General features: G+C 41.9%; 1 protein-coding gene across 4 annotated transcripts in view; it reads right to left on the bottom strand.

Moving 5' to 3' along the window:
- The window catches only part of fyco1a (FYVE and coiled-coil domain autophagy adaptor 1a), a 186,214-nt gene that overhangs the window by 70,817 nt on the left and 96,651 nt on the right, over positions 1-18,746 (bottom strand). The window lies entirely within an intron of this gene.

Below are 18,746 nucleotides of genomic sequence, written 5' to 3'. Positions count from 1 at the left end.
CATTTCAATGATCACACTTTTTGTTGTAAATCAGTTCTGATATTTAATTTTTGTTGTCTTCCTGAAGCACATCTGTGGTCATGACAACTACTTCATATTTTTGTTGACTTGTTGTCAAACTCTCACTGCTGTAGTTTGTTGGAGGCTGACATGGCACAGTTGATATGGTGTTGAATGTCCTTGTCAACTGCGACTCATAGAAACAGTGCAGAAGAGACTTTTCAGCCCATCAAGTCTGTACTGCCAAACATTAACTACTACCCACCTAGGGTGGCACAGTAGTTAGCACTGCTGCCTCACAGCGCCAGAGACCCAGATTGGATTCCACCCTGGGAAGACTGTCTGTGTGGATTTCCTCCACAGTCCAAACATGTGCAGGTTAGCTGGATTGGCCATGCTAAATTGCCCAGTGTCCAGGAACGTACAAGCTAGGCTAGGCAGATTAGCCATGGGAAATGGAGGGACAGGATGAGTTGGAGTGGGATACTCGTCGGAGGGTTGGTGTGGACTCATTGGGCCAAATGGCCTGTTTCCACACTCTTAGGATTCTCTGACGATGAGTAGTCCCACTTACCCACACTAGGGCGACAGCCTTGAATACTGTGACACTTTAAGTGTTCATCCAGGTACTTTCTAAAAGTTGTAAGATTTCCTGACTCAATATTTTCCCAGTTGAAACTTTATTGCTGGAACAGCACAGCAGGTCAGGCAGCATCCAGGGAACAGGAGATTCGACGTTTCGGGCACAGGCCCTTCTTCAGGAATGAGCAGAGAGTGTTCAGCAGGAGAAGATAAAAGGTAGGGAGGAGGGACTTGGAGGAGGGGCGTTGGAAATGTGATAGGTGGAAAGAGGTCAAGGTGAGGGTGATAGGTCGGAGTAGGATGGAGGCGGAGAGGTCAAGAAGAAGACTGCAGGTCAGGAAGGCGGTGCCGGGCTGGAGGGATTCGGCTTGTTCCTTTGGTGAAGGAATTGAGAAAAAGTGGACACAGATTTATGGTGACTGGTAAAAGAAACAATGGCATCATGAGGAAAAGAAATGTTTTGATTCATCAAGCATTAAGAATCTGCCTAACAATGTGTCATAGGCAGGATCAGTGGATTCATTCATTAATAATTAAATTGCTATCAGAAAAGAAAGAATGTGCAGACCCAGGGGGTCAATGCAGGTGAATGACACTCAGGAAATTGCTCCTATGGAGTACCGTACAGTCACAACAGGCTGGATGGCCTGCAATAGTTCTGTGATTGTTAAATTCATTAAAATTGTGAAACAAAATCTCAGTGCCATATTTCATCAGAATAATACAACATTAATAAATCAGCATTTCCAGATACTCTGTTACCTAAATATTATAACCACATCCTGGAATAGGACTTGAACTTCATGATCTTTCGACCGAAAGACAAGACTTCATTTAAGGTGGCATCTATCATCTGTCATCAAGTTGGAACAGAAAGGGGGTAGTGTCCTTAGGATCACTTGAATCTTTTTTGCCTCTCCTTCACTTTTAAGAACTGCTTTGTTAATCACCTTTGTTGATGTAAGATGGTATAACCGTGAATCTGTCTTCCTGTAACTGCTAAGAAGAACTTAACAGGCAGCTTGAAGCTGCATTAATAGCCATAAAGCAGCTCTTTGGAGGCCCTGTAGTAATCTTGGCTCTATCCATTTTGTCAGAAGTAACTTCCCTATTGAAGGCCCAGCTCACTGCTTCTCAGAATTGGTACACAAAATCTCAGTTCCATATTTCATCTGAATAATGCAACATTAATGTGCTTACAAGGTATAAGAACACAAAACTATAAGTACTAGGCGCAAGTGTAGACAGTTCAGTCCTTCAACACTGCTCTGTTATTCTATATGATCATGGCTCATGTCATTTCAGCCTCAACTTCACTTTCGTGTTCATCCTTCAACCTGTTACTAATTAAAATTTGTCTATCTCCTCCTTCGGAGATTCCAGATTCACAAGCCTTTGAAGGAAATAATTTCTCCTTATATCTTATTGGATCTTAATCTGAAACAGCATTCCTACTGTTAGATCATCAGTTTTCTTCTTTGCACTGGAGTGTGGGGATGCTTTTTGCTGTCAAGAGTGAATCAAAAAGAGATTGTAGTTTGGTTTTATTATTCTATAATTTGATATCAGAAACCACAGATTTTCTTTGCAGCTGACAATAAAATGATGGGTAAAGGAAGGTATTCTACTCTTGGAGGAGAGTTCCGGAAGGGTAATACTTCTGATCGTTGATGTACATTCATCTCTGCTAATGCTCATTTTCCTTGATTGGTCCTGATTAATTACTCAAAGTTGGCTTAAAATCAGAGACCTGTTATTTTGAAATATGCATTTACTGTATTTTTCCTTGCACTGCAACGTAACTATTTTGTTAGTCAAATGCTCAATTATTTACAGTAATATAATCATGTGGGGGACCTCAGCATGCCGAGTGGCTTGTTTATGCTTTTCACATCTTGAAAGTCACATTAAATTACAACTTAAATACATAAAAGCATCAATGGAATAGCACTTTGCAGAAACCAGGAGAATGAATTTTGCTTGTAGTTTCTCTGTAGGTAGCCTAGAAATGTAATGGCTGAATGCAGAATGTCAATTTTAACCTCAGCTAACATAAGGTGTTGAAATGAACATTGATCTATAAGGATCAATACTATTCACACAGCACGTTTACCTTGAAAGGAACAGAACAATTTAAATTGGAAATATTTCAACAGGATGGTAAAACAAGGTTCTATGATCAATGTTTTCTTACTTTTTCTCTATCAAGTCGCTCTTTGACCTTGATTAAACCTGTGACTGGATGAATATTGAAGTAGTTGTCTGGGTCTCCATTCACAATGGAAAAATTAATCTGTGCATTGATCTGACTATCGCAATCTTCTGCCAGAACCTAGGCAAATAAACTCTAGGTTAATATTGAGAAATTCAGTAAGAAATAGCACTTCTATCGTGGTCAAACTTCAGAAATGAATCAGTCATTGATGTTACATTCAAAACAAGAAATGAAAATGGAAGTACTTGCCAACAGTATACTTGCAGTGATATATTAACAAATACAACTTCCATTCCTATAATAACTCTAACCTAATGAAACATGTTAAAGAGTAAAATCTTAGTTTGAGTGGTAAAACAGATGCCAAGCCTGATTTTGGAGAGCTGGCCAAAGGCATGCTTAAAAGGTTTGCTTTGGAGGAAGATTTTGAAAGCAGAGGGGAGAGTGTAGTTGCTACAGTTAATGAGGTTAATTATTAACTCCCCCTCCCACTCCACCGAGGATATGCAGGTCATTGGACTCATCCACCGCCAAACCACAACAACGTGACGGTCGGAGGAGGAGCGTCTTATCTTCCGACTGGGAACCCTCCAACCACAGGGGATGAACTTGGACTTCACCAGTTTCTTCATCCCCCCTCCCCCCACCTTGTCTCAGCCGAATCCCTCCAGCCCGGCTCCGCCTTCCTGACCTGCAGTCTTCTTGTTGACCTCTCCGCCTCCATCCTACTCCGACCTATCACCCTCACCTTGACCTCTTTCCACCTATCACATTTCCAACGCCCCTCCTCCAAGTCCCTCCTCCCTACCTTTTATCTTCTCCTGCTGAACACTCTCTGCTCATTCCTGAAGAAGGGCCTGTGCCCGAAACGTCGAATCTCCTGTTCCCTGGATGCTGCCTGACCTGCTGTGCTGTTCCAGCAATAAAGTTTCAACTTTGATCTCCAGCATCTGCAGACCTCACTTTCTCCTCAATATTTTCCCAGTCAATGCATTCCAGATCCCCAGCACTCTCTGGGTGAAAAGATTTTTCTTGAATCCTCTTTAAAGCTCCTGCATTTCATTTTACATCTGTGCCCACGCTCATGGAAAATTTTTTTAAAAATATTTTCACTTTTTGTGCAAGGAAAAATACTCTAACATGTTGGGTCTCTGAAAGTCCCCGGGTCTGTTGAATTGGCATAGACAAAGTCCTGGGTTTGTTGAATTGGCATAGGCTAATCATCGAACATATTCCTTCGGACTTTTTTACGAATACGGTACACCGGAAAACCAAAATTTTTTATTGGATGTGGCAGCCCTTTTTGGACTATGTGGATGGAGATTTTTCTGCCATCTTAACTTGGGCTTTTGCATAGCCATGACAATTCGATTTAGTGATCATGATCTCCTCGAAGGAAGAATTTCAAATAAACTCCTGTGTATTACTATATGCTCTCGGAGTTGTTAATGTTTTGTTGTGCTGAGCTGTTTTATTTACTTATCTATTTATTAATTACCTTTACTGATTTGCATTTTTTGCACGAGTATAGTTGTGTTTGTTTGTGCTGTTGTTTTGTTTTTTTTATACTGTATGCGTAGTAATGTTGTTGTTGGTTTATTGTTATCATTTTTATAATTTCTTTCAATCAAAAAATCGATTTAAAAAATTGAGCCCAATTGTTACTGACCTTTCAACTAAAGGGAACAGCTGCCTTCTATTCACCCTGTCCAAGATCCTTATATATCTCTATCAGGCTCCCCTCCCGCCCCCCAACCTTCTCTACACTAGATAAAATAACCTAAGCTGATCCAACCTCTCTTCATAGCTGCTCCATCCCAGGCAACATCCTGGTTAATCTCTTTTAAGCCCCCTCAAGTGCAATCACATCCTTCCTATAGTGTGGTGGCCAGACTGCACACATTACTCCAGATATGACCTAATTAAAGTTCTGTACAGTTCCAACATCATCTTCCTTCTCTTACAATTAATGTCATGACTGATTAAGAGAAGAGGCCTGTATGACTCTTAACTATCCTACTAACCTGCCTTGCTGCCTTTGGGGATCAGTAGAGAAGTATCCCAAGATCCGTCTGTTCACCTGAGCTTCCTAGTGTCCTGCCAGTTCTCCCTAGTCTGGTTTCGTTTTTCAAAATGCACAATCTCACACTTATCAGGGTTAAATTCCATCTGCCATTGACCTGCCCATTTGACCAATCCATTTATGTCATTCTGTAACTTAATACCTTCCTCCTCACTGTCAACCATCCATCCTATCATCTGCAACTTTTTTAGTCATCTGCAAACATCATTTCAAAGTGCTCCGTTCCCCCACCAACATTCTCATCTACATCATTTATATATATATAATCCAAATAATACAGGATCCAGCGCTGATCCCTGTGGTACATCACTGCACGCAAGCTCCCATCACACAAACAGCTTTCTGTCACCTTTTGTCTCTCTCCTGTCAGTAAGCCAATTTTGGTTCCAACTTCCAACTTCTGAGTAATCATGGGATTACTCAGAATCCCATGAGCTTTTACCTTCTTTATCAGTTTCCTATGTGACACTTTGCTGAAATTGATATAAACTACATCAACTGCCTTGCCCTCATCCAAACACTGTCCCCTCCTTGAAAAATTCTACCAGATTTGTTAGGCATGACCTCCCTCTGACAAAGCCATGCTAACCGTCCCTGAATAAACCTTGTCTCTCTAAATGGAGATTAATTTTCTCCTTCACTACTTTTTCCAACATTTCCCCTACCACTGATTGGTCGATAAACCAGGAGACTATCTCTATCACCTTTCTTGTAAAGCATAAACATATTAGCTGTCTCCCTGTCCACTGGCACCTCCATTGTGGCCAAAGGCGATTTAAGAATTTGGGCCATCAGTTGCCAGAGATATTTCAGAAAGACCTTGCACGGTTGACTGAGTTGACACTGCTTGTTACTCAGTTGATGCCCGAGTCATTTCTGATGTCTGTCCCTTTCTTCGCCTTATTGAACAGTTATATGTGCCTTCCCACCCACTCTTATTAATGTGCTATGTTAAAATGGTGCAGCACGGTGGCTCAGTGGTTAGTACTGCTGCCTCACAGCATCAGGCACCCAGGTTCAATTTCAGCCCAGGGTTACTGTCTATGTTTACACGCTGTCCCTGTGCCTGCATGGGTTTCCTCCGGGTGCTCTAATTGCCTCCCATAATTCAAAGATGTGCAGGTTTGGTGGATTGGCCATGCTGTAATTGTCATAGTGCTCAGGGATGTGCAGGCTAAGTGGGATTTGTTATGGTAAATGTGGGGCTACAGAATATGGTAGGGGACAGAGTCTGGCTGTTATGTTCTATGTAGGCTGAGTGCCGATTCAATGTGCTGAATGGCCTCCTTCTGTACTGCGGGGGTTCTATGACTCTGCATCGTAAAGTACTAATAGCACATATACTGACTCCTTAGAGTTTTAATTCTGAACACATTAAATTGATGTTGGTTTTATGCAGTATACTGGCAGACATTCAGTTTCTAGCTCCAGTAATTCAAGATACAAAAACATTATTTCTATTCAGACATTAGTAAGTTATAAAAATCAGTCACTGGTAGTGATAAAATGATAAAATAGTGCAAGGAAGACAAGAAGATGAGCAAGAACTCAAAATACTCGGTTATAAGATTTGGTTGCTGATAAAAGTACTTTATGATCTCCTGAAATGGGTTATCTTTGTCAAACTGCCCATGCAGCCACAATGCACTAGATTGATTTATTTGACACAAATAAGGTTCGGAGAGATTCAACAGATGCATTCAAAAAACCATACACAACAGCATATTTATTTAGTGCCTTTAACATAATGAAATATCCCAAGCACATTGCAGGAGATTTTAAGTAAACTTTTACATTGATCCACATAAGGATATATAACAGTAAATTATCAAATGCTTGGTCAAAGGTTTAAAGTTAATTTTTAAAGGAAGAAAGAGAGGTAAGTACAGCAGCAGAGAGATTTACGAAAGGACTTCCAGAGATTCACAACTTGGCAGTTGAAGGCACAGCTATGTTAACAGCGCAAACCAAATCAGGAAGCTCAAGAAGCCAGAATTCGATGTGGACAGTTATCCTGAATGATTATTGTAGGGGAGATTACAGATACAGGCAGGGACAAGCCAAGTGGAGATTTTTAAAGTTGAATGACAACATTAAAATTGTGGTGTTGCTTAAATGTGAGTCAATGTAGGAATTCAAAACCAGCAGTAATGAGTGAACCAAGCTTGACACAATTAAGGACACAAATCAGCAACAGAGTTTTGGTCTGGGGTAAAATGCAGGCAGTCAGCTTGCCAGGAGAACATTAACATGCAGGTAGCAAAGGCATGGTTTCAGCAGTAGATGAGCTGAGACAAGAGGGAACTGAGTGATATTTTAGTGGAGGAAAGAGGCTGGCTTGGTGCGGTACAAGTATGTTGTTGGAAGCTCACCTTGGAGTGAACTGTGACACTGCACTTCTGAATAAAGTTTGGTTAACCTCAGACAGGAGTGTTCTCCCCACTTGCCTGGATGGGTCCAGCTCCAACAACACTCAAGAAGCTTGATACCATCCAGGACAAAGCAACCCACCTGATTGGCACCACATCAACAAACATTTAATCCCTCCATCACCAGTGCTCAGTAGCAGCAGTGCGTACTATGCCCAAGATGCACTGCAGAAATTCACTAAAGATCCTGAGACAGCACCTTCCAAACCAATGACCACTGCCATCTGGAAGGACAAGGGCAGCCTGCAAGTTCCCCTCCGAGCCACTCACCTCCCTGACTTGGAAATATACCGCCGTTCCTTCACAGTAGTTGCGTCAAAATCCTGGAATTCCCTCCCTAATGGCATTGTGAGTCAACCTACAGCAAGTGGACTGCAGCAGTTCAAGAAAGCAGCTCACCACCACCTTCTCAAGGGTAAATAGGGATAGGCTATCAATGCTGGCCAGCCAGCGACACCCAAGTCCCATAAATGAATTTTTTTAAAAGTTGCTAAGTAACGGGAGTTTGTAGCAGAAATAAAAACAATGAGATACGATGTTTCCAATTTTTAATTAGAGAAACGGATGAGTTAGCAACAGTGGAAACATTGAGAAAGGTGGTGGTGAGTTAGACTGGATACGGTCAGTGTACAAGCAAAAACTGAGGCTCTGTTTTTGGATGATTTCACCAAGGAACTGTGTAGATTCCAAGGTTAGAATCCTGGGGGACATCAGAAGTAACAGTGAGAATGAGAAGTTATTGCGGGCGATTCTCTGGCTATGATTAGATAGATAAGATTCAAAACATGCAGTCTCTGCCAGCTGGACACTAATGGAAAAACAATGCAAGGTAACAATTTAGCTTTGTCGCAATCATACAGCATATCATTTGTGACTCTGATAAAAACCATCTCAACATTGTAGCAGGTACAAACCCAATTGTAGAGATTCACACCACTGAGTTCCAGGGAAGATAGGAGGTTACTACACAGATAAGATCTTTGTAGAGGCAAGGAGATGTTGGAAACAAGGCAGTAGTTTGCGATGATGGTGGAGTTAAGGATTTATTTGATGAAAGGGGTGATGACAGAAGATTTGAAGGCAGAGGATGATGTGATGTATACGGAGGTTGGTGGGCTGAAAGGTGACGACCAAGAGGGTCTGTCCTTGTTGCGGTTCGAGGGGTGGCGTTCGAGGGCGGAGGTGCGGGAAGTGGATGAGATGTGCTGGACGGCATCATTAGTCACGTGGGAGGGGAAATTGCGTCTTTGAAGGAGGCGGCCATCTGGCATGTTCTGTGGTGGAACTGGTCCTTCTGGGAGCAAATGCGACGGAGCTTGAGGAATTGGGAAAAGGGGATTGCGTTTTTACAGGAGGCAGGGTGGGAGGAGGTGTGGTCCAGGGTGGCTGTGGGACTCTGTGGGTTTGTAGAAGATGTCCGTATTGTGTTGATCACTGTTAATGGAGATGGAGAGGTCCAGGAAGGGGAGAGAGGTATCGGAGATGGTTCAGGTGAACTTAAGGTCAGGGTGGAATGAGTTTGTGAAGTTAATGAACTGTTCAACCTCCTTGTGGGAGCAAGAGGTAGCGCAGATACAGTCATCAATGTAGGAAAAGATGGAGAATGATGCCGGTGTAACTGCGGAAGATAGACTATTCCACGTAACCAACAGGCATAGATGGGGCCCATGCGCATGCCCATGGCTAACCCCCTAATGTCTGGAGGAAGTGGGAGGAATTGAAGGAGAAATTATTCAGGGTGAGGGCCAGTCTGGACTAAAACTCCTCCCACCCTGCCTCCTGTAAAAACGTTATCCATTATTCCCAATTCCTCCACCGCATCTGCTCCCAGGAGGACCAGTTCCACCAGATATCCTCCTCCTTCAAAGAAATGCTGCAATTTCCTCTCCCATGTGGCCAATGATGCCCTCTAGCACATCTCATCCACATCCCGCACCTCCACCCTCAAACCCCTCTAACTACAACAATGACAGAAACCCCTAGGTCCTCACCTTCCATGCCACCAACTTCCGCATATGTCGCATCATCCTCCGCCATTTTCACCACTGACAAACGGACCCCACCATCAAAGTAATATTTCCCTCTCCACTCCAATCCGCTTTCCATAAAAACCATTCCCTCCGTGACTCTCTTGTCAGGTCCACGCCTCCCACCAACCCACCTTCCCCAGCCACTGCAGGAATTGCAAAACCTGCGCCCACACTTCCCCCCTCACCTCTGTCCAAGCCCCCAAAGGAGCCTTCCACGTCCATCAGAGTTTCACTTGCACTACCACATGTCATTTACTGTATCCGTTGCTCCTGATGCGGTCTCCTCTACATTGGGGAGATAGGACAGCCCCTTGCAGAGCGTTTCAGAGAACATCTCCGGGACACCTGCACCAACCAACCCCACTGCCCCGTGGCCGAAAACTTCAACTCCCCCCCCGCCCCAACTCCACCAAGGATATGCAGGTCCTGGGCTTCCTCCATCGCCACGCCCTAACTACCCGATGCCTGGAGGAAGAATGCCTCATCTTCCACCTTGGGACAGTCCCACCATACAGCATCAATGTGGACTTCACCAGTTTACTCATTTCCCCTCGCCCCCACCTTATCCCAGTTCCAGCCTTCCAACTCAGCACCGCCCTTATGACTTCTCCTACCTGTCCATCTTCCTTCCCACCTATTCGCTCTACCCTCCTCTCCGACCTATCACCTTTACCCCCATCTCCATCTACCTATTGCACTCTCTCAGCTACCTTCACCCCATCCCCAACCCACCCCATCCCTCCCCTCCCCATTGGCTCACAAGCCTCATTCCTGATGAAGGGCTCTTGGCCAAAACATTGCTTCTCCTGCTCCTTGGATGCTGCCTGACCTGCTGTGTTTTTCTAGCACCACACTCTCAACTGAGAGAGGAGAAACATCTAGGCCTATAAAGGAATTAAACTTATTAGATAGCTCTTTCAAAGAGCTAGCACTGGGCAAAGTTCCAAATGGCCTCTTTCCTGCTCTGTGATTCTGCTGCATAATTCACAACACAATAACCTTCATTGTGGACCACTCGGCCACAACTTGGATGATAACTAATTACAATGTAGCAGTAAGAAACAAATGTGTATAAGAAAAAAGGGCAGATATAATTAATTTTATAAAGCAGAAGTGAAACAGTCTTTCTTTTTTCAACCACATCAATGCCTGCTGAATGTAAAGACAACCACATTACTACCTGTTGAATGTGAAGACATTTCTCACTTCTGACATATGAACTTTGTCTGGCAATTTGCAACTATATCTTTTAGCTGTGGAGCTTTGATCCTAATTGAGACAATACGTTTTACAAAGATTGACACCCTGACAATATGGTCTCTAAATGTTCTTTATTTACTGGCCTGTTGACTTCAATGTGTGGTGCCTCGCAATTCTACGAAGGAGTTATGAGTGACATCCGTGGTATCTTAGAGAGTGCAGCACTGACATGCATGTCCATGGTGAGTGGGCATGGGTGTGGGGGTGTTTATGTGTGGGCGCGCACGCACACACACAGAGTTCTCAGTATTCAGAGAATTACTCATCAAAAGCATTTCTGCATATTATAATTTATGAATGTAAAATTATTGGGAAGGGAATAGAGAGACAGATACGGAAGGATAAATTTCATACTGATAGCGAATTTGTAAAATTTAGTTTTAGCAGCGAATCAATGATCCAGGAATAATAAAGTGATAGCCTAGAAGTCATGGATGGCAAATTCAGACATATAATTCCCCTTTTCAAGTGTGAAGGAGACCACAAAGCCTCCAGATATAGACACACAGAGTTTGGGTATTATATATTCTCAATATTGTGTTTAAATCAGGATTTTGAGTTTCTTGCCAGTCACATTTTCCACTTATAACCTACAGCACTTCATCTGTCACATACTAACCTCATTCTGAGGTTTTCGCAGATGCTTTGCCAGCATAACACAAATGATACTGCAGTGCTATAGCTTCCTCACATTGAAAAGACATGCAAACACTTGCCACAGATTCCATGAACAAGCATTCCCCCTCATTTTGGTGGGTATGATGGAATTATTTGAAAGGAATTGTTTGTATTTTCGAGCTTAGTTGCTGGTTTATTATTTCTGGTTGCTTTTTGGCATCTAGGTGTTTTCTGATGCATTACTCTGCAAAGCCCATTGTAAACCATTTCAGAAGTTCTGCTACTCTTGCATTTGTGGTTACAGAGACAAATGGTTTCATATTGTCTTTGGCAGTGGAATTGGCATTTGAGTATCAGCAACAAAGAGATCATAAATCATATTGCTGTCCTCTTCTCAAAAATCACATCATGCATTCCTGGCTAGTCTCACAATTTCTCTCCTCACAAACACATGAAGTCACCCAAATCTCTTCATTTGCACCAAGCCCACTGAAAGCATTCAACAGTCTTGCACTTACTGATCTGCGCTGATTTCCAGTCAAGCAATGCTTCAATTTTAAAATTCTCATTCTTGTTTTCCAATCTATTCCCGGCCTCCTATCTCTGGCAATCTCTATCCCCACAATCCTCCAAGTTATCTACACTTCTGCATTTTGGTCTTATGGCCATTACTGACTATTGATTATCACATCACTGATAGGGTTGACAGCTGAAAGAATCCCAAGTGCTCGAATTCCCTCTCTAAACCTCTTAACATTTTTCTTCCTTTAAGGTGGTTCAGAACATCTACTTGCCCACTATCCTAATATCTCTAAATATGGTCGTGGGCAGGATTATGGGTGGTTTCCTGCTGTAGGATCAAATGCAGAATTGTACACTGTATTCAGTCAGGAACAGTCAACCGACTGGCCAATTCCAGCCAGATCTCAATTAGTCAACACTAAACCAGCTTGCTAGTCAGCAGTGCACATTTGGGGAGGTGAAGCATTGCTCAGTATCCACTGAGGACATTGTAGGTCATCTTAGAGAATTACTTCAAAGACATGAACAGGAAATGCCCAAAGGTAATTTCTGAAATACTTGTTTAAACTGCTATTACCAAGGTAGAAAAACCTACAGAAACAAACAATAGGCTATGCTTTAAGCAGCTAGCTACAGATACCCAAAAGACAAAAACGTTTGAAATTAGACTTTCTTACTGAATAAATTATAAAGGCCAATTTGTAATTATTTGGAAGTGCCAGTGTTAGTCAGGGGTGTACAAAGTTAAAAATCACACAACACCAGGTTATAGTCCAACAGGTTTAATTGGAAGCACTAGCTTTCGGAGTGCTGCTCCTTCATCAGGTGGTTGTGGAGTATAAGATCAGGACACAGAATTTATAGCAAAAGTTTACAGTATGAGGTAACTGACATTATACATTGAAAAGGATCTGGATTGTTTGTTAAGTCTCTTACCTTTTACAATGGGCATGTTGGTTTCAGTTTTTCCATATGTAAATCCCAGAACTTTCTAAAAGTTAGATTCTCAAGTGAACTTTAACAATAGGTGCCATGTTGGCCCAGATAATGCATTGAAGGTATGATCTGCCCTGTGTGAGTATGTCCATGCCCTGATGTTCAGACTGATTCTAATCTATAAAAAAGATCTACAGAATCTTACATGGATTCATGCAAGTTTTGAGCAAAATAAAATGTAATTCTGCATGTACAAATTCACCCCACAAACTCAGATGTGCATGTGGGTGGGGGGGGGAAAAGCTGACTGTGAGAGAGTGTGTGTATGTGCGTGTGTGTGAGTGTAAAGGGTGTGTGTGTGCTTGAGAGTGTGGGAACGTTTGTGTGAACTTTTAAGAGAAGGTCTGCGTGACTGTGTGTGTGCGTGTAGTGCAGTGGGGTCACCTGTAGTGTGACAGGAACCCAAGGTCCCGGTTGAGGCCATCCCCATGGGAACCGAACTTGGCTATCAGCCTCTGCTTGTCCATTTTGCATTGTTGCCTGTCACGAAGTCCGCCTTGGAGGATGGTCACCCAAAGGTCGAATGTCCCGGATCGCTGAAGTGTTATCCGTCTGGAGAGGAACAGTCCTGTCTATTGATTATTGTGCACAGTCCATTCATCCTTTGCTGTAGCCTCTGCTCAGTCTCACCAATATACCATGCCTCAGCGCATCATTGCTTGCAGCATATGAGATAGACAATGTTGGCGAAGTCACATGCGTACTTGCCATGTACATGGTGGGAGGTATCACCATGTGTTCTAGTGGTATCAGTGGCGATGCTCTGACACGGATACCACCATTACACGTACGGACACCTCCCACCACGTACGTTGCAGGTACTCATGCAAATTGGCCAACATTGTCTCTCTCACACGCTGCAGGCAAGGATGCGCTGAGGCACGGTACATTGGTGAGACTGAGCAGAGGCTACGGCAATGGAAGAATGGACACCGTACAACAATGAACAGACAGGAGTGTTCTCTCCCAGTCGGAGAACACTCAGCAGTCCGGAATATTTGACCTCGAACCTTCAGGTGACCATCCTCCAAGGCGGACTTCAGACAGGCAGCATCACAAAGTGGCTGAGCAGAGGCAGCTTTTGTATTTTTCTGAATTCTGGCCTTCTTTTGTTCTTCTTAGGGATTTCTGCTTCACAAGTTACTGATTGATAAAAATACCTTTTAAGAGAGATATTTTCTGGGTGGTGTGCGGACGTCGTTGGCTTAGCACATCTCTTCTCAACTGTTCAATTTTCCCCGGTCTTATACCCTCAAAGCATCAGATTGTGTCATTGGCTTTTAAAACTGTCAATACATTAAATTCAAACTGGATTGGAGTTAGGTATTTTTCGGGGTATAATTTAAACTTATTGGCCCAATTCAAATCTGTTTTGTCATTTCCAGGCAATCAGTTAATCGAATTGTTCGACCAAATGTTACATTATATTTCTTCTCAGAACGCTGGTTCTGTTAGGTAGTTCTGTTGCTTTTAACTCTCAAAGGAACAGTACACACACATCTTCATAACAACTCACACTTGCACACATACACACACACACTCTTTCACAGACACGCATACACCTCTGCACACACACACACGTTTGTGGGACAAATTTTACATTTTATTTTGCTCAAAAACTGCATGAATCCATGCAAGATTCTGTAAGTCCCTTTTTTAGATTAGAATCAGTCTGAACATTGGGGCACAGGCAGCCTCACACAGGACACCTCACACCTTCAATTACATTATCTGGGCGAACATTGCACCTATTGTTAAAGAACACTTGAGAATATAACTTTAAGAAAGTTCTGGGATTTACATACGAAAGAACTAAAACCAACATGCCCATTCTAAAAGATGAGAGACTTAAATAATTCAGGTCTTTTTCAATTTATAATGTCACTTTTATCACACTGTAAACTTTTGCTATAAATTCTTTGTCCTATGATGTTATATTCCACAACCACCTGACGAAAGAGCAGTGCTTCGAAAGCTAGTGCTTCCAAATAAACCTATTGAACTATAAACTGGTGTTGTGATTTTCAATTTGTTATTGGATTGATCAATCACAGATCAACATTACCACAGAACAAAGGAAATCATATTCAGTGGTACCAGAGAGACGATAAATCTCAGGTATTCTAATTGTTTAAACCCATGTGAAAGCAAAGAAATAATTTTTCTTGTATCAGTGATACTTCCTGCTCTCCTAATAATGGTTTAGACAAGGGTCAAAATTAAACTCCTCTGATCTTTCCACAGAGATTAACCTTGCCAAAGTGAAAATCCTCTTTAGGCAAATATCAAGATCCTATAGGTGTGCAGTAGCCTTTGCTCATTGAGGATGGATAGCAGGTCAGAGCTCTGGCTAATTTAAACTGTGTCAAAATACGCAAGATGCTTGTATCCAATGGGTGGGAAGTAATGGCCCCTCACCCCTCAATTATATTTTGGCAGTCCTTCTGGCATGAGCCTAACGACTACTTACTTCAGAACCCGTGAGAAACCTCAGAATGTCACCAAATGGTGGGAAGCAGCGCTCCAAAAGCTAGTGTTTTCAAATAAACCCATTAGACTGATGTCTTGAGATTTTTGACCTTGTCCAACCCAGTCCAACACTGGCATTTCCACAGATATGGTCAACACCTAGAATAATCTATGCAAAGATAGTAAATGCATCAAGATTAAAATATGAAACCCTTCTTTTGGTGTATAAAAGTATTACTTTTAGCGAAAAAAATGTTTGTTGTGGAAACATTCAGACTATAGCTTATTGGTCAGAGAAAAATTGAGAGAAATAAGTTGGCCTGTGTCCCATTAACAAGAAAGTGAAAAGGCTGCAAAAACAGGGTCTTTATTGTTGTAAAATGTGCCAAAGTATTTCACTAGAGAGCCCCTCATCAGGAATAAAGTTTGAAACCAAGCTATGAAAGGAGACATTAGGACAGGTGACACACAGATTTAAGGAACACACCTTAAAGGATAAGGGGCTTAAAGTGGAATATGGAAAGACGCCCAGAACTTAAGGCCTAGGAGGCTTAAAGTATAGTTTTCGATACTGGGACTAGAAGGAAGTTAGGGATGCTTAAGAGGCCAAATTGGAAGGAGTGCAGATTGGAAGGTTGTAGAGCTGATGGAGACTACAGAGATAGAGAAGGTTTCAGTAGCAATTGGGCAGAAGCAAAGCATAGATAGGTGAAGAGTGATATCACGGAGGTGGAGGTTAGTGCATTCAGTAATCTAAAGAATATAGGTCAAGCGGAAGAAAAATCATCTGTTGAAGAGAGCAACAATTTCTCATATTTCTGATATTCTGCAGGCTTACACAAACAGCAAATTGAGCAATCAATTGTTTCACACCATCAGTTTTTGAAGATTGCTATCAGCAATATCACATTAAAGGGAACATAGCAAAAATGCAACTAATACAAAAAAAACTTCTTTCAGAAACAGAACAACTCAATAAGTAGAGCGGATTTTTTTTCAACATGAGAGAATTTAAAGTACATTGATGCAGTACGTAATCGAGTGTAGCAGTTTAGAAAAACAGAGGGTTGATAAGGAAATCAGAGAAAGAACAGAAGTTTGCCTGAAAAACTCAGTAAGACTGGTAGCGTCTGTGGAGAGAAAGAAGAATTAATGTCTTGAGTCGTGACCCTTCTTCAGTTTATGATACTGGCTTTGAAGCAAAATGTTGAGTTCAAAGTTGAGCCGAGGATTTTCAGTGGGAAAAATCTCTAAGCAGTTGCTGTTTCTGCTGTCTTAGTTCTTCAAACTTAACCTTTCAAACCTATTTGACCAACAGCTCACAATATTTTGTAATTCACGAAAAAGTTGAGTTCGTTAGTTCAAAGACCTAATAGGACAAAAAGTGCAGACGAAGGAGTGAAGGTCTTCTGTCTCATACACTATTCCAGATTCCCAGTGTCCTAACTTGAAGCACAATCACTTTGATAAATTTCACTCAAAGTGAACTGAGACATGCTTGGTGCTAACTTTCACTAGCATCATCCCAATAGTAATAAGTAACAGAGATTATAGCAAGGGAGGAATTTAGAACAATCAGAATCACCAGGGAAAAAGTACTGAGCAAACTATAGGGAGTGAAGGCAGACAAATTGGGATGATGCTACATTACCCAGGATGTGATGGCCTTTAAAAGTTTTAAAGGAAGTGGGAACAGAGACAGTGGATCCATTGTTTAAAATATTTCAAAATTCCCTGGATGTGGGAAAGATTCCAGTGAATTGGAAAAATGCTAATATAATGTCTTTGTTCAAAAAGGGAGGGAGACAAAATAGGAAACTATAGGCCATTTAGTTTAACATCTGTCAGTGGGCAATTGTCAGAATCCATTATTAAAGAAGAATGAACAGGACATTTGGAAAGTCTAAATGCAATCTATCACAGTTAGCATGGTTTTATAGAGGTACATCATATTTGACTAATTTACTAGAATTCTTCAGAATATAAGAAGTAAAGTGGATAAGGGGGATCATGTAGATGTAGTACTTTTGAACTTCCAGAAAGTATTTAATAAGGTTAACACACAAGGTAAGACCACATGGAGTTGAGGATAAATTACTGGGAAGGGGATAAGTTATTAGCTTGGATAGAGGATTGGCTAACTGATAAAAAGCAGAGTGTCGGGATAAATGGGTCGCTCTCTGGTTGGCAAGATGTACTTAGTGGGACACCACAGGGTTTGTCCATGGCCCCCAACTATTTCCAATCTATATTAACGACTTGAATGCAGGGATAGAAGGTAATATGGCCAAATTTGTTAAAATAGGTGGATATGTAAGTTAAAATTTTTTAAAAATCAGAAATTTACAAACAGATGTGGATAGGTTTGGGTGAAAGGGCCAAAATGTGGCACATTACAGTCTAATGTTGCAAAGTGTGAGATTATCTATTTTGGTTGAAAGAAAAAAAAAGACAAATTATTATCTAATTGTAGAGAAACTTCAGGGTGATTCTGTGCAGAGGAATCTTGTTTTTATTTATTCATGGGACACGGGCATCACTGGCCAACCAGCATTTATTGGCCATTGATAATTGCCCTGGAGGTGGTGATGGTGAGCTGTCTTCTTCAAATGCTGAAGTTCACGTGCTGTAGGTAGACCCACAATGCCCTTAGGGAGGGAATTTTATGATTTTGACCCAGCGACAGTGAAGGAATGGCAATGTATTTCCAGGTTTATATGTTGAGTGTCCTATAGGGAGTCCTCGTGCATGAAAATTAGTATGTTAGTAATAAGGAAGGCAAAGGGAATTTTAGCATTTATTGCTAAAGGCAGAGAGTACAAAACTAGGAAGATGTTGCAACTGTACAAGGCATTAGTGTGACCTGGAGTACTGCGAACAGTTTTGATCACCTTGAGGCGATATAGTAGAATAGAATCCCTAGTGTGGAAGTAGGCCATTCGGTCCATTGGGTCCACACCAACCCTCCAAAACAACATCCCACCAAAACCCATCCCTTACACTAACATAGTAACCTTGCATTTTCCATGGCTAATCTACGTAGTCTGCAGTACCCCAGACAATATGGAAGTTTAGCACAGCCAATTCACCTAACCTACACATCTTTGGACTGTGGAAGGAAATCGGAGCACCTGGATGAAATCCATGCAGATATGAGGAGAATGTGCAAACTCTACACAGTCAGCTAAGGGTAGAATTGAACTTGGGTCCCTGGCACTCTAAGGTGGCAGTGTTAACCACTGAGCCTTCGTGCCACGATAACGTAGTGGCATTGGAGGTAGTTTAAAGGAGATACACTAGATTGAATCTAGAGGGGTGGGGTTTGTCCTATGAAGAGAGATTGAGTAATTTAGGCCTATACCATCTACACTTTAGAAGAATGAGAGGAGACCTAATTCAGGTACAGTATGCAAGATGTTTAAGGGGATAGACAAAGTAGACGTAAAAGCTATGTAGGTCAGTCTAGAACAGAGGTCATAGTTTTAGGACAAGGGGTTGCAGATTTAAAATAGAGATAAGAATAAATTACTTTCCCCACAGGG

The sequence above is a fragment of the Chiloscyllium plagiosum genome, chromosome 29 (assembly GCF_004010195.1).
Source record: "Chiloscyllium plagiosum isolate BGI_BamShark_2017 chromosome 29, ASM401019v2, whole genome shotgun sequence".
NCBI lineage: Eukaryota > Metazoa > Chordata > Chondrichthyes > Orectolobiformes > Hemiscylliidae > Chiloscyllium > Chiloscyllium plagiosum.
Note: the sequence above shows the minus strand (reverse complement) of the source record. Positions and strands in the feature narration are given on the sequence as shown.